The sequence below is a fragment of the Falco punctatus genome (genome assembly GCF_963210335.1).
Source record: "Falco punctatus genome assembly, chromosome: 5".
Lineage (NCBI taxonomy): Eukaryota > Metazoa > Chordata > Aves > Falconiformes > Falconidae > Falco > Falco punctatus.
In genome coordinates, this window is record NC_137584.1 from 7104407 (window position 1) to 7120559 (window position 16153).

Genomic DNA, 16153 nt, shown 5'->3' on the forward strand with positions numbered 1-16153 from the left:
CATAAGGATTTTGGAAAAATATATACACACATTGAAATTTTACACCTGCCATTGGTTCCCTCCCTTGCGTGCTGGGGAAAACAATACTTCATGAGCAGAGACATTTTAAAGTCCTTTTATGGAAAGACCATTGTGCCCAGTATTGTGCTAATATTTTCTTGATCTAAGCAGATGTTTAAACAAAGTTGTAAGACTGCAGCATCTGCGGCTGTTGGGAATTGCCCTGTTCCAAGGCAGAATCATGGAAAGTTGCCATAAGGAATTATTCCTCTGCGAAAATGAAGCATAGGTTTGGAGGTGACAGACTACCCCTGAGGAGAAACAAGGAACCCCTGGAGAAGTTCTTTTCTTTGGCACTTGGCTTTATATGAGTTAGAAGCCCCCCTGGGTCTTCTGCAATTTTTCCAATGGGTGGGAAACGCAGTTAACATTTAGGAAAAGCAATTTTTGACTGCCAAAACTGCAGTGTCTGACAGTTTTGCATCCAAGCAGAACTGATGAAAATCCAAATATTTGTGGATTTTGCTTCAGATGCAAATATTTTGTATAGCTTCAATCCCAAATTGAAGTCCCAATGGAATTTTGATTAAAACTCCTGATATTCATACTTCAGTGTTTCCCTCATTTCAAATAATATCAAGCTGAATATTTCTTAAAAACCGAGTGGGTATACATGTCAAAAATATTTTAGCCTAGTACATGTTTATAATGTGGTATGTGTATTTTCAAAGCCGATTTCAATGAGGATTTTTATGCAGGGTGTGTTTTATGGCCAAAATAGCAAGCAGAAAAGATGATTATTTGCCAGGAGGTATCATTCAAACAACCAAACCACACACTTCTTGGCCTTGGGTCAATCATGCTATCAATTGCCTTATACAAAATCAAACTCTGGAGCAAAAAAAAGTCACAGCTTAAAACAACAGTCAAGCTTGTGATACCATTTGGATTAGCAGAAAGGATATTGCTGAGGCTGACTTAAGTATCAATGTCTTCTGTCAGCTAAGCAGACACAGCAGACACAGCAGAGCTGATTGCTGGAAGAATTACGTGTGAAGTTATCTCAATTTTTAAAAAGTATCTCTGTATTTTGTTCAATATATTCAGTGACTGCAGACACAAGCCCTCACAGTAGTTCTTCGAAGCACACAGATTTGAAAGGTTCAGCTGTTTTGTCGTCCTTGAAAATCCAGAAAGCTTTCAGCAAGGTTTCCTCACCAATGCCTGCTAGAGAAACTAAGCTGCCACGGGATGAGAACCAAAACTCTGACACGACTAAGCAACTGATTAAAGGATAGGAAAGAAAAGGTTAGGAATGAAAGGTGGAGAGAAGTCATGAGTGAAATCCTGCAGGATCTGTGTTCTGGCCTGTGCTGTTCAACATGTTCATAAGTGATATGGAAAAAGGAGTGAATAATGAGGTGACAAGGTACAGCGATGATAGTAAGTTATTTAGGGCAGTAAGGACAAGGGCCTCTTCATGGTCGAAGAAGGACCTGACAAGATTAAGTAACTGAGTAAACGGAAGATATTTGATGTAGGTAAATGTAAAATAATGCATAGAATTTTATAGTTTTATATATATAGCTTTATCTATTCAGTGGTGGGCCCCAAGCTCTGTTGCCGCTGTCTTTCATGAATGAGATCTTTGCATTACAATACACTCCCCCATGGAGACACCATCTCAATGTGCAGAAGCAGTGAAGAAAATAAACCAGATGTTATGCACTGGTAGGAAACAGGGGACAAAACATACATATGATTATGCCACCATACAGCCTGTGGTGGTGTCTGGAAACGTGTGTGCAGCTCTGGCCACTCTGCCTCTGCAAGGATGTAACAGGGCAGGAAAAATGTCTGGCAAAGAAGAGCTATCAAAGTAGGGCACAGCTTCTGTGAGCAGTGATTGAGGAAAGCAGGAGACACCCCATGAGATATAGTACTGTTCTCTAAAGTCATGCTTCTCCTACAGAAGGCAAATAAATAGGCAGCCACTGTCTCTTCCAACGCAAAGCCAGTCAAAGCAGAACAATGAGACCTTATATGAAGCTAATGGTGGCAAGTGTGAAAGAAACAAAGGAGATATTTCCTACATAAATCAATGGTAAACTGTGGAATACCTTGCGACTGGATGATTTGGATGCTAACAGTTACCTAGGTTGAAAAACTTAGTGGAAAAAGAATTGAAATAAAACCCTGTTGAATGTATGTAAACACAAAACCAACAGTTGCGACTAGAATACTCCCTAAACTACAAATAACCAGGGACAAGGTTGTATTTTGGGGTAATATTACCGCAGACGTGCCCTGTTCTTGCTGCCTTCCCTAGACATCTGCTACTGACACTCTTGGAGACAGGACACTCAGCTAGACTTGACTAGCTCTGGCTCTGTCAAACCACACTTACAGTCTTGTATTTGCAACTCATGAGCTATGTTAGCTTGGTTACATCTCAGTGGACAAGCGAACCTTTAACAACGAAAGGTAAAAATGCATCCCTACCCCAAACCAACAAAAACTCAGCAAGTGTTTCTGGTATCATTCTTGTGTAAGTTTAGCTGAGTAATGATTTACGGTCAGAAAATAGTTTGATGGTCACAAATGTTTCCTTAAGCATTTGAATTTCACATGAAAAAACAAAGACAACTAGTGTGAATCCTTCCCGCCATGCTTAATAATCCCACCTTAGCATTTCTCTTCTGAATCAAATCAGTCCAGTGTTTTTAATCCTGCTCTTGTAAACAACACAGGGATACTTCTGTGGGTCACTGTAATAACTTTTGTTTCTTTATGTTTTCTGTTTTTTACTAAAATAAAATCATATGTCAAACTGATTTGAGACACACTGTTTAGTCACATCATAGAAAGCTACACGAAGGCATTAGTTGGGCAATATCCCTTATCCAATTTTTCTAAAAACCTCTCCCCTGTATGAAAAGAACTTGACCTGGCAATCACAGAGCACACAGGAATGACTCAGTCCTGGAGAGTGTACAACAAACAGGAATAGCAGCACTGCCATCAATCCTGACAAAAAATAAGAAATTCAGGGTTGTTGAAATGACAGACATGAACACTGTTCTTGCAGAAGAGATAACAACGCTACCAACCAGAAAGAAGAGCAGCAAGAGCAACTGTTGCTAAACACAAGGGGATTTTTGACAGGCTGTGATGATAAGGAGTTCTCAGCTGGCAGGCAGACAGAACGCATCCCTGCAGAACATCTTTGAGTCAGGGGATGCCTGTTAGTTAAAGTGTATGCAAAGGAATAGTGTGATGCAAAACAAGAGCAAAAGATAGAACTCGTGTGGCAGAAAACATCATCATGGATGGAAATTTTAAAAAGTAACACAGCCTTGTGCCACTGTGAAGTCTGTACTTGAACTTTTCTTAGCCGAAATTGTCTGCTGCAGCAGAATCTGTTCCCAACATTTCTGATGTTCTGTGTTTATGCTAACTGTGCTGTCAATCACAGAAAATCTCAAAAATTGTTAGGAAATTCTGGGTTCTGAAGGTCCATTCCACCAGTTCTAATTTCACTGTCATCAATGGGAGACATTTGCACTTACTATTTTTTCATCTGCAAATGCCCTTTATTGAAGCTAAACAAAACCCAATATCATTTTACTTGGGTTGTTGCTTGGAGAAAAAAATAGGATGTTTTGCTTTTTCTTTCTGTCTTAAAATGATAAAGTAATTTGAAGATCTTAATATCTTTCAATATAAGAAAGAAAGAGAGAACGAAAAGAAAGACTACTACCAGGACTACCACCAGGAACTACTTCCTTCTCAGTTCTAACAACAATCATTTAAGATCTAGAAAATGTGTTGACTGTGAGATTTTCCTAGAGCTCTGTCTCTTTAGTTTATCAGAAAGTAAGTACAGGGTCACTTAATCGCAATTTGTGGGAAATAATTCTGTTAAGAGAAAGATACAAATATACAGCATCCTTCAATGACTGGAAGCTCAAGAAAAATGATCTGAAAGACAGAAACCTAACAGACCATTGAAATAACTGATGTGCTAAAGGTAAATCTAACTGACCATTGAAATAACTGATGTGCTAAAAGTTTTCTTCCAGGAAATTTTAAGCCAAGGCTGGGGCGCTTAGCTAGAGCATGCATTTGATTCAATGCAAGCTCTTGAGCTTCAGGCAAGAATTCAGTCATGAAAGTCCTGTATCCTTGAAGGACTGAAAAGCAATGTGTTCCTTTTGTAGGTAGAGAAACGTAGGACCCCGAATGTGAGTCACACTTATGATTGAGAATTGGCACCCAGCCTGGCAGAATCAGCTGTTAAATGGGCTTTTTGGGAAAGGGCCACTTTGAGCCAGTGCTCATAGGTCTCAGGCAGTGCAAACAGCCATATGAAACCCACACTTTCAAAAGCCCATGGTGGTAGTTTGAGTACTCCTCAGGCCAGAGGTCTGGTTCCAAATAAGGAGCTCCAGCTTGGTGCCAATTCACTTCTGTTTCAGGGAACAGCTCACTCTGACAGTACCTGATCTCCCCTTTTTCAGACACCAGAAGGGCACCTTCTGTGCACACCCAGACATCAGCTCGATCAAACTAAAACGAACTTCCTGAAGTCATAGGAAATTGGAGCTCTGATCCTCCTTCTTGCAGAAGACAGGGTCTCCTTATGGACAATCAACAAGGTGAGATGGGATTTGTACCAAGTCTGAGCTTGTCCTCCCTGGGGGCTTCTTATTCTACCAATAGCATGTCCTGAAGTGCATTCTTACATCCCAACTATTGGAGTTTTTAGCCAGTTCCTCACTTAGCAGAGAAATGACAATGTCTTGTCTGAAAGGATGGATCTGGCTAGATAGCAGGTATTTTTATTTTATTTTATCCCCCCCTCACCCCCAACAGCCTCTGGTTTACTACTTCCAAGAACGTACTTCGGCTTCTGGAAGAGCTCTGTTTTGCCACATAGCAACATCAGGGAATAATATGTAATAGGTTTGCAACAATAATTCTGAATTTTGCATTGCAAGACCAAATGGGGGACAATAGTGACTTATATATGGTCCTAAATTGTGTCTCTTTGGTTTGGTGATCTATGCAAGGTGAACTTGCTGAGGTATGGTCTGTTCTGCTACTGGAAGAATACCTGATTAGAATAAACTGCCACAACTGGTTTTAGGTATCTCTTCTCCTTTCCTCTCTGTAAAGAAATCTTGAAGACAAGGAAAATGAGAATATATTGCAAAATTCTTGCCTTGAAAAACAAAACATTTAAAGCAAATTTATCTGAAAAGGGCACTGGGAGATGCGGCAGAGCTCTTCTCATGTGAGTTCTTTGGATCCCCAGATATTAGCTCTTTTTACTTCAGCATTTATCAGTAATTGAATCCTCCATAACTCTTAGGAGTTCACTTTTCCACTTCCCATCCAAAAAATAATTAAAAAAAGAGAAACTGTTCAGACGAAGATTATGACACAGGCTTCCTACCATCACAGCTATGTGCTAGCTTCAGCAGGGCTGCTGCCTGTGGCACTTAAAGCATGCTGACATTTGCTGATGCCTCTGTGAACAACTGGCATGATTTATGATCTGCTTTTTGGCCAGGTGAATGGCAGGCAAATGCGGGCAGTGCACTTAGCTGGTGGGTGACTGTCCTCACAATCCAAACCCCTGGCTGATATGAGAGAGCCAGTGTATTGCCATTTCTGCTCTCTTGGCTGCTGCTACCACCACCTTCTTAGTTATTTATTTTTAGCTGGGACTAAGAAGGAAGTGGCAAAGCAAGTTACCCAGCAGATTCACATATAGTTTGCTACCAGATTGCTTCTTGGAGTTTGTCATGCTCATTATCACCTGCGATTGCTATCTTGCAACATACAAAAGGAAGGGAGGAATGAAGGAAAGGCAAAGGGTATTAGAAGTAACACCACCACATACAACTTTTCAGATTCAGGTTCTGATTCTCTGCACTGTTACACTAATGTACGCGCAAAATGCATTTACAATTCATTCACAGTCGGTGTATGAAACTGGAGAATGTAGTCATTTGTTTTCAACCAGGTTATTTTGCATGTGGTTGCCATCCTTGGCCAGAACTTCCCATGCGTGGAAATTAAAAAGAAAACCCAAAGAAAGGCAGGAGAAACAGAAAAAGGTGTGAACATGTGCCCTGCCCAGCTTCATCGCTTGTGTTTTCTTCAGCACTCATCAAGATGAAGAGACTTTGAGTCATGTTCCTGCAAATCTGCAACATGCTGTTGAATTCACTGAATCTGGGTCAAATTTTGGGATTCTACGTGTCATGAGATGACTGAATTGGCTCAGTTTCAGAGTCTCAGAGCATGAAATATAGAAGTATGCCTAGTCATAGTAGGAACAAACTTCTAAGGACAAACTGAAAGTACACAACAAGCTGAACCCTTGCTGGGAAGGGAGTCACCGTTTCCTCCTTACTCTTCTGGTGCGAGCCCTGAAATGGCTGAAGTCTCTGGGAGTAGGAAGCTTGCTATTGACATCTATTGATGAAGAGGGAGAAAAGCAGCTCAGACTGGCCTGAGAGCACCACGTATCAGAGGAAGGATAGGGCAGGAAGCCCTTTGTGAGCATCTGCTTGTGAACAATGGGAAACAACTAAACCAGCCCAAACTTGTTTTCATGTTTTTTTTGTGGCCTCAGTTGCTAAAAGTGCTTCTGGATAGGGATCTAATCTGAAAATCAGTTTCACTTCATAAGAATTAAACTCAAAGGTCAGACCATAAAAATCTCCTATTTACAGCTAGGCAGGCGAATATAACGTTTTGTCCTGTGCACCATTCAGTTTTTATTCTCTTTAGGTCATCAACTCTCATCCCAGAATGTTATACAATACAGTAGCACTACTTTGCCTTTTTCTATCAGAAATTCAAATAATTTAACAACCAGCATTGTGATTTCACAGCACTTAGTGTTGTCATATAATGGCTATGTATATACATAAATCCCAGCTTTCATTGTGTGTACACAGTGCATGACCAGGGGATCATTTTCACATGTAGTTATTTGCTGTAGCTCCCTCATTACTGTCTAAGCGTGGTTTTAGTTCATTTGCCAATTTTTCAGCTTTTCAAGAAGAAATATAGACAGGAATTGCCATCAGGTTCCCATTTCTAGTGATTCAGTTTGCCCTATGTCATAAAACCCTTTGATACACATAAATATGCTTCCACATGCATGTGAACTGTTTTCAGAGTACAGCATGGTCCCACAGACAAAGAAAAGTGCCTGAACATGCTTCCAAACACGGACTGAACACAGTCCTGCTGGGCTTGACTGCAGCTCTTCACAAGTAAATAAAGTTGTATCCATTTACACCAGGTCTGAATTTAGCCCTAGCTTTCTTGGAAAGAAGAAACAAATCACAACAACAACAGCAAAACCAAGCTTGAATGTATTAAACAGCTATTTAAACCATTAAACAGTATGAGCTTTCTTTTGCATCAGCAGGGAGCTAAGCTCTGCCCAGCAATGCTTTGTGATGGATGGTGGTGCATCCATGTCAGCTCAGCTGGCAGGTCCAGCACCTTTAAGTGGGGGTCATGCATCTTTGCCAGTATGTAACAGCTCATACTAGGCTTGGAGAAGTTGGGAGGGAGAAAACAAGCTTTTCAGATCATATGAAGGAAGACTTTGGTTTTTGTCCTTTAATTGGGCAGATCCTGATATAGCAGGGCAGTGCACCATCACCTAAACTCAGGAAGAGCACCAACAAAAGACAAGGTAAGAGATGCAGGGGCTTATGTGCAATTAGCAAGTCCACAGAGCAGCCAGAAGCCCAGATTGTTCTCTGAGTCCTAGGCTTTTTAACTTTTCTGCATCTAAGGAAGTTTCACCAGTTTTCCAATGCTAAATAAAAAGATGTGAGTACCAACAGCACAAAAGAAACCCTCTCTTGAAACTCTTACAGCAGATTTTGGGAAGACTCTTAAATTTACACAAATCCTAACGTGAAGACAATAGTAAGCCCCACTCATCGTATTCATCCCAGGTTTTTTCCACATGTCAGTCTTCCACCTCACACAGGGCCATGTGGTTGCTTTAGTCAGCAAAGAAAACTGCATGGGTGCTAAAAGCACAAAATAATTTAATCACATTACCTCTTCCGTGAATTACAGTTGGCAAAATAGGGACATTCAAATACAAATTTTTTTGGTTTTGTATGAACCAAAATATGAATTTGATAAACACAAGCATCAAGTTATATTTTGCCTTCCTTTGAAACCCTGAGAACTTGAAGTCATGAGCTCTATCCTCTCTGAGATGTAGATCTATTCCTTCAGAGATACTCTGAAGAGGTGCCACATTGCAATGTAGACAGAAGCTGACAAACTCCTTATGTCCCCTGATCGCCTCTGTGAGCACCAGCTGTTTTATGTACAGATAGAAATATACTATTCTGTCTATAAGATGTAATAACTAGACATTGAAAAAGGATGAAAGTACTTGGGCCACCTATGCTCTTGGATGCAGTACTGAAATTCAAATGTCCTGTGTTTAATCTATTAGCAGAAGAAGATAACTGTCTTTTTTATTAAAATTTGGCAATCTGTTTCATATTAGTATAAACACTGGGAAGAAGAGTATAAGTTCTTAGTGAGCAGTGCTCCAAATGTACATTTGATTAAAATGATGCCTCTTCAGAGCAGTAGACTGTATTTATATATCTTGGATGGAACACTTATATTTTTTGGCAGGCCCACATATACAATTTGCATGTTAATATGCTAGTGTGGATACGCTCTTTTTAAGTAGCACACATCAGAACTCATATTGTTTTCCTTTGAGTCCCTACCACAATACCACTGACTATAGGAGGTAGATGAGGCTTTTAAGAGAACCTAGGAATACAACACTGTTGAGCTTCACAACTTCTAAAACTCATTAACCATCAGCCTGTGTAAAATTTCTTAACATCTGAAACATTTAACACGCATGCCCATGAGAATAGAAACTAGGAAAGGGTAAGAGAAAATGACTCGGGCATGTCAATCAACTAGATCTATAGATATGAATTCACAATACATTTCATTGTCATTCATGCTACTGGCCAAGCAAAAGACAAAACATACTCAGAGACTAACAGAATTCACCTAATGGCATGTTTATGAGGCATCATTTTTTAGTTTTATTAATCCTTCTCCTTAAAACTCTGGAGTTTTATACTTGGAGTTCATTTGCTGTTTCTGAAGAGAAGAGGATTCCAGAAATTTGAAAACCCAAGGTTTAGATCTATATTATAGCTTTCTCCAGAGTCCACTGCAAGATTTCAATTTTCTTTCTTCTTTGCTCAGATTTTCAGTAATAATAATAGGAACAACAAAAACACTCCTAGCTCATCACAGGTCATTTCCATTTAGTCTTGGCCAAAAGAGATTTTTTGATTGTGCTCCTTAAAAAAGTAGCATTTAAAACCCTCAGATTGTTTCCCATGTTCTTCAGACTGAAATGCTGGAAATGGCTAGCCTTGAAAATGATAGAGCAACATTTACTTTGTACAGAAGAAGATCTGGCCTTCAAGACAGATCTGAAGAATAGTTAGGTAGATATATTCAGAATTAAGGTATGAAATCGGGTACTTCTTGCAAGTGCCTCAGAACTTTTCTGCTTTTGAACATCGCCCATGCCTATGAAGCTTGTGATCATATGGTTGATACTTAGGCGCACTGCCAGGAGGGTGCTTTATTTCGCACTTCCAGGTACCCAATCTGTGTGAGTGTTACACAGCGAGAGTCAGCACTGGGCATTTCTTACAGGCACACTATTGTCTTCAACTCCAAAGCATTGTTAGGAACAACATCTGAGAGACGTAGTCTAGAAGGTATAGTTTGTTAAAAGAAGACAGAAAGTAGGACAGGAGAAGGAAAGGAAGTTCTCAGTATATTTGAGGGATAAACAGAAAGAAATTTTTTCTTACATGTGCATGCAATTTCCAATTACTTCAGTCAGACCTGAAAGGCTTCTATTTAAGAGCTAGATACGGTAAAATATCTAGGTGCTTATAAATTAAATGCCAGACTAGAGAATAATCCAGTCCCTGTAGTCATTTCCAGCTTAGTTCAGTGGGAGAGAGAGGTGTGCAATGCTCAGTGGTTAGAAGTCCATCCCTTCAGAAAGTAGGTGCCTGGCTGGGGCCTGCAAGGAGTCACCTATGGCTACCCGCATACCTGGCATGCTCTCACACAGACAGTTCCCCAAAGCCAGTATCTGAAAAAACAGGCAGCATCTGCCAGCTCTGCCTGTATTTTGGTAGTATTCGAGTGTTACAGCCCTTGTCCACGAAGTACAAAATTGAATGGGAGGTTCAGTGCCCTGCTCAGTCTACATGAGTACAAATTTCCCTCTCCCAGGAAAAGCATCCTAATCAAAAATAGGGAGGTGCTGTATAAACGTGAACAGCTTCTGGGTGAGAGGAGTGGAGATTTTGGACCTTAATCTGCTTGACTCCAGACACAATTCATAGATTGTTGAAGGAGAAGGGGAGAAATCAACCCAAAGTCCACCATCCAGCAAGGACATATGCACATCGCTGGCTGTGTCTGAGTGCTGCTTGAGTATCTGGGGACAGACTGGAGCAGGAAGGAGACACAATGCAGCTCTTCAGGGTCATTCCACAAAATTACTTCTGTCCCTGTGAGATGTCAGACTGAATTGCCGCTCGCAGTAGATTGTGCAGCTGTTCGAACTATGATTGTGCTGCCCTCTGGGTGCTTGGAGCTTGGCGCTCTCTCACGTTGAACATGCCTCTGAGCAAGAAATTCCCAGATAATAGTGGTTAGATAACACACCGAAGTAGCTGATACTATTTTTTGAAGGGTTTTATCCCTCTTCCCTCCCTTAATCTAGCAGCTGACATCTTAGATACTGAGCCGCTTGGGGCAGGGCCCATATGGTCTTATTTTTAGAATGTACCCAGCACACTATGGGCCTGATACAAGCCAAATATATTACTGTAAGCCAGTATTGGAAAAAGGTTGTTGTTAAGAGCAACGCAGTTCTGAGCCTGCCAAGCAGGCTGTGTGGACTGCCGGGTGGCACACAGTGGATATACCTCCTCCTGTCCAAATGCCTCCTTCCATGTTTCAGAAGCCAGGAAAGTGGCCACTCCAGTGAAGATACTTGCTGCATGACTTCATGCTTGAGAAACTTCATCGGAGTGTTTACCTATTCCCATCTCCTTAAGGCTGGAATAAAAGGAATCACCGGCTTCTTGGTATTTCTTCCTTCTCACCATCCCGGCAACTAGAGATTAATTTTCGGTGTGCCCTTTATGCAGTCCCAGCCTCTGGTTAATGATGCTTGTTGAGGGAAGTTGCTTTGAAAATTGCTTCATGAATTCAGTTCCTTCTGAATTTCCTTAACAATGACCCAAAAGCTTTCCTTTCTCCAACAAACTTATTTTAGACTAATGCAAACCTTCTCTCAACTAGGTAAATCAATTTATTTATTTATTTATTTAAACAAGACCTTTTCACTAAGATTCTATCAATTCTGTCTATCAATATGTATTGATTTTCTACGTATCAAAAAGCTGCTGAGACACAGCTCTGAGTGTTTGTGATACAGAAGACTATTAATGATGTTTTCCAGGTCTCCCTTGCAATCTTACCATACAATGTTTTCTATTATGTGCTTAGATAAATTGCAGAAAGCATACCTGTGACACTTTGGAAAAGAAGCAAGAACTTCTAACAAGAACACTTAATTTCTGGTCTACATGTTTATGCCAGAAGAGATATACAGAGCTGGAGGCTTTCCAGCCAGCAGGGACTATCTATCTAAAAGAGGAGAAAAAAATCAGAATTACCATTTACACCTCTCAAGGACATCAGACTCTGAAGTCTGTAAGATACAATAATGTACTTCCAATTTTCCTTCCTATTCCAAGTCCCATTTAGAAATCAAAGGAGAAAAAAAATCCAGCAAGTAATAATCATTTATATCTATAAACCTCTGACATAGGCACTTCTTTTCTGAAATTTCATTTGTGATATTTACCCCTATGTCTTTATTTGCTGTGTTTCTTTTCATACTTCAGAAGAAGATATGCAAAGCTTCATTTGAATGAGTAACTAGGGTTGGTGATTTAAATGCATTGGTCTCAGGACTGTGTTCATTTTTATTTCTATCTCATTTAATATCCTTTACACTAGTATTCTAAAATATGTAAGCCTGTATGTATATATCACATTCTGTTCTGCTTGGTTTTGTTCTATTAAGTTTTCTCTGGCAATTGCAGGTGTCCGATCCAGTTTTACCATGTAGATCTGGAATACATTACATCTTTAAGACTATTGTGTGAAGAGAAAAACCAGTGAAAGGCACTCAAATTAGTTTTAATTTCTCTGTTGTTATTTGTGTAGTCCATCAATAATTGCCACTTCTTAAGTAAAAGACAAGGAACTGATTATAAAGCTGCATAAGTATATTGCTATAAAGTGTTGAAACAGTACCTTAAATTCACTTTTGAAAAAAAGGGGAATGAGATTTTAAAAACATTTACTTCCGAGAAATACAGAGTAGTCCATAGAATTATGCACGTATTTATTACACCTGCTCCACACTTCTGTTGGGTATGATGGCCACAGCTACTAGAATATGTAAAAGCTTCTCAAGGAATGCTGTATGAACCTAGTCTATTTCTGTGGTAGGAGATTTTTAACTTTCTTTCTTTGAAACCTTTTAAATAAAATAAAAAAAAAAGTAGATGATATCCCAAGGCAAAGTCAGTGTTGCACTGTGTATACTGGAATAGATCACAGTGTAAATAGAAGAAAAATGAAAATAAAATTCCAGCTGAAATACTTGTCCAGGAATAGTCTACCCAGATTTAAAGGTTACAAAAAGCCAAAACCAAAGAAGTCTTTTCAACACTAATCTTATTTTCAAATTATTAATGTCTTTCCAATAATAACATTGGTTTAAAAATAATAATAATATTTACCATCCCCTAAGTGCCAGGAATCAAACTCTTTGGGATATTCATTTTTAGTTCCTAAGTGACACATGGCAAGATAATATTACCTTCCAAAATTTTCTGTGCCTGGGCTGGGGCTCAAACGGGTCTGCATTCTCTAGACCTTTGAGAGCTGTCTCTGGGATGGGCCAGAAGTTTGTTATTTGCTACTGTTTCTATTAGATATTGCTGCTTATTGCCACTGCTCAACTAGGTCATTAGCACATAACAGAAGTACAGTAGGAGGAAAAGGCGGGCTAGATGTGGGGTCAGGAATAAATACACACCTTGGAGAACATCCATCATGTTGGTTTTTTTTTGTCTTGTAAATACAACTAAAAGTTATATAGTTTCATTGTAAGCATGTCTGGGCTTTGCTGCCCAGATTCGCTGTGAAACAGGAAACTCTGAGAGTTGGTATTTTTGGGAACATGGATGTTCACTGCCAGGAACCAGGAGTGAATACGGGTATGTGGGTTCTTGAAAAGCCATGCGTGACCTCCACATGTATGCACATGACCTTACAAGAAATCCTTGAAATCTGCCTTGCTTGTGAATACTTTTTCTGGGTAGCAAAAGAAGGAAATAAATGCATTACCCCTGTCAAAGATGAGAAATCTAACAAGGAAATCCTTGTGGAGTGAAGACTTGGAAAAATCCTTCCTGTGGATTTCGCAACACAACTTCTCATTACTAGTGACTGATTCCAAAGGTACTGAAGCAGCTTTTCCTGGCTGCCATCAAAACAATCCAAATTTCACCAGGAATTAATTTGGTTTATGGTATTTTGGGGAATGGCAGTTATGTGGAGAGGGAACTAACATACATCCTTGTGAAACAATACCCAGGGTGGAAATCATAAAGAAATAAAGTTAGAGAAAATGCTGAGTCTTTCTACAGTAAGCACTATTACTTGTGGAGTTTTTGTTTTCAAATATCATGGTCATACTAATGATTTCAGAGTGAATGATGACTACTATTCTCAAGATCAAAAAATAAATGAATAATCGGACATCTTCACAGTAAGTATTAGTAATTTTAGCAGCAAGAGCCTGATTTTTGAAGGACTGTTGAATTTCTGGTTTTAAGCTCTGTATGTTCAACTATAAAGCTTTAAAGTGCTGCTGAACAGAATTGAAGTTTCATGTATGTTCTTGCATTTTATCTTTACACAAAAATCTTAAACCACCTTGTTTTCTCTGGGTGCTGGTACTTCCAGAAGGTATGGAAATAAGCTGCTCTCTGCCACCCAGGCAGACAGTTGCTGTACTGACCTGCCAGTCAGACTCAATGGGCTGCTCTGAAAGCTGAGGAAATTCATTACAATTTGGATACTTGTGCAGTGTCAAGTGATCTCAGTTCCTGAGTCTGGAGATGATGTGAGGAGTGATTAGCACGGCACTTGTCCAAGACACAGCAAGGGTTATGGCCGTCCTTATGGTCAGCAACTGCACAAATATGAAATGGGCTGAGCTTGTGGAAGTAGGTTTCCACAAATTATTTGAAGTGTGGGGCTACCTCCTATCTCTATTTATTGTTCCAGTTCTTGGTGTAGCACTGATGAAAAACTCTGTTTATTTTAAGCTGTTCCCATCACTGGGACAGCATTATAGGCATTTTTCCCCAGTGCTACTTCTGCAGTAAAGCGCTAGCAAATGTGACATTATGACAACCTTGTTTAAAAATATTCAGCTTAAGATGAGGAGCTGTGTTTGTTCTGTAAATGTCTCGGTGTTTTAAAAAACAAACTTGCACGTCTGTCACCTTCTGGGCCTAAACACTCCCGCCATAGGATCTGAGCAAATAAATGTTTGTCCATTGTGTGTTGGGGGCTGGGGGAGGTGTGGAGCAGAGGGGGGTGGGGGGGTGGAAGGTAGGGCCAGGCGCCCTGGCCTGCTGCGGCCTCTCTCGATGTGGCTATGAGGTTCGGGAGAGCAGCTCCCCAGCACCTCAGGTGACAGCCCCTGCCTGGGATCCGCTTTGTGAGAGCTCACGGACAGGCCTGGTGTGCTCAGGCCACTGCTTTAATTTCAATCAATACTGTTGGCAGATGAATACATACAAAGAAATGCATTTAGACAGGCTTTGTTACTCTGGTTGTCTGGCGTACCCTCCTCCCCATGATTGCCATAGGCTTGGCAGCCAGAAAAAAAGGAGGTTCAGAGAGATTTTACTGGTTTGTTGTCACTGTCAATAAGTAATAGCTCTGTTTTTAATAGCCAGCCTCTGGGTAGCGCAGCCTCCGCCTGCCACCCGGCAGACATCTGAGTAAGCGCTTTTCGCGGAGGCGGCAGATGGATGACTATATATTACATAACCCGCCGCTGCCAAGTCCTGCGCAGTTCCATGTGTGACGCTTCAAGCGAAGTTTCAAATAAGCCCATGAAATGTGCACGCTTGCAGATTTGGGTCTGGCTGTAAATTTTGCCAGATGATGGCTGTGTCCTACCCTGAGCAGTGCCGCTGCCCACGGCACCGAGCTGTGCCCAGCATGGCTGCCGAGGCACGCTGGGCCTCGCAGCGGGCATGGCCGTGTCCGGCCTCCTGGGGAGATGGCCGCATGTGGGCCTTGCTGGGGAGACAGGCGTGTCTGGGCCTCTCCAGAGATACGGCTGCACGCAAGCCTCTCTGAGGAAATGCCCACGGGTGGGCTCATTGAGGAGGTGGCTGTGTTTAAGCCTTTTCCCAGAACTGGCTGGTTTGTGGAGAAGTGGAGGAGAAGCCACGCATGGCTGAGAGACCTCTTGGTGAGGGAATGGCCCCTCGGGGCAAGCGGAGGGAGGAGAGGGTGGCAGTGCAGGGGTGGGGATTTGTATGAGGGACACTCCTTGTCTGCTCAGAAGGGGACACGCAGCTTTCTAGGAAAGGACAGAACATGAGTATGGCTCCAGATGTTGCCTGATCCCTTGTTTACCTGGAAAACCCATCACAGCAGCTTGCATAATGGGAGCTATCTATCTGCAGGGGACTACCAGCTCCCTGACCAGCAGGAGTTGTGTGAGGGCTTCAGCAAAGACAGCAGCCTTGGCATAAGTGCTGCAGATGTGGCAGGGCTGAATATCTCTTGATTAAAATAATTAATAAGTCAGATCTCAGAAAGAAAAATTTTAGTTTAGACTATATGTGTAGGTGTATGTTAGTGCTGCAGCATACGCAACAGTAACACCTAGGTCTTACAGTCTTTAGATAGCAGA

The 16153-nt window shown here is 41.0% G+C and overlaps 1 protein-coding gene across 5 annotated transcripts in view; it reads left to right on the forward strand.

Annotated features, from left to right (window-relative positions):
- The window catches only part of TBX18 (T-box transcription factor 18), a 53045-nt gene extending 43780 nt beyond the window's left edge, over positions 1-9265 (forward strand). For all 5 annotated transcript variants that reach the window (XR_013928462.1, XM_080389372.1, XM_080389373.1 and 2 more), the window contains one exon: positions 1-9265. This exon is cut by the window's left edge. The gene's annotated coding sequence lies outside the window, so the exon portion shown is untranslated.
- The last annotated feature ends 6888 nt before the right edge of the window (positions 9266-16153 follow it).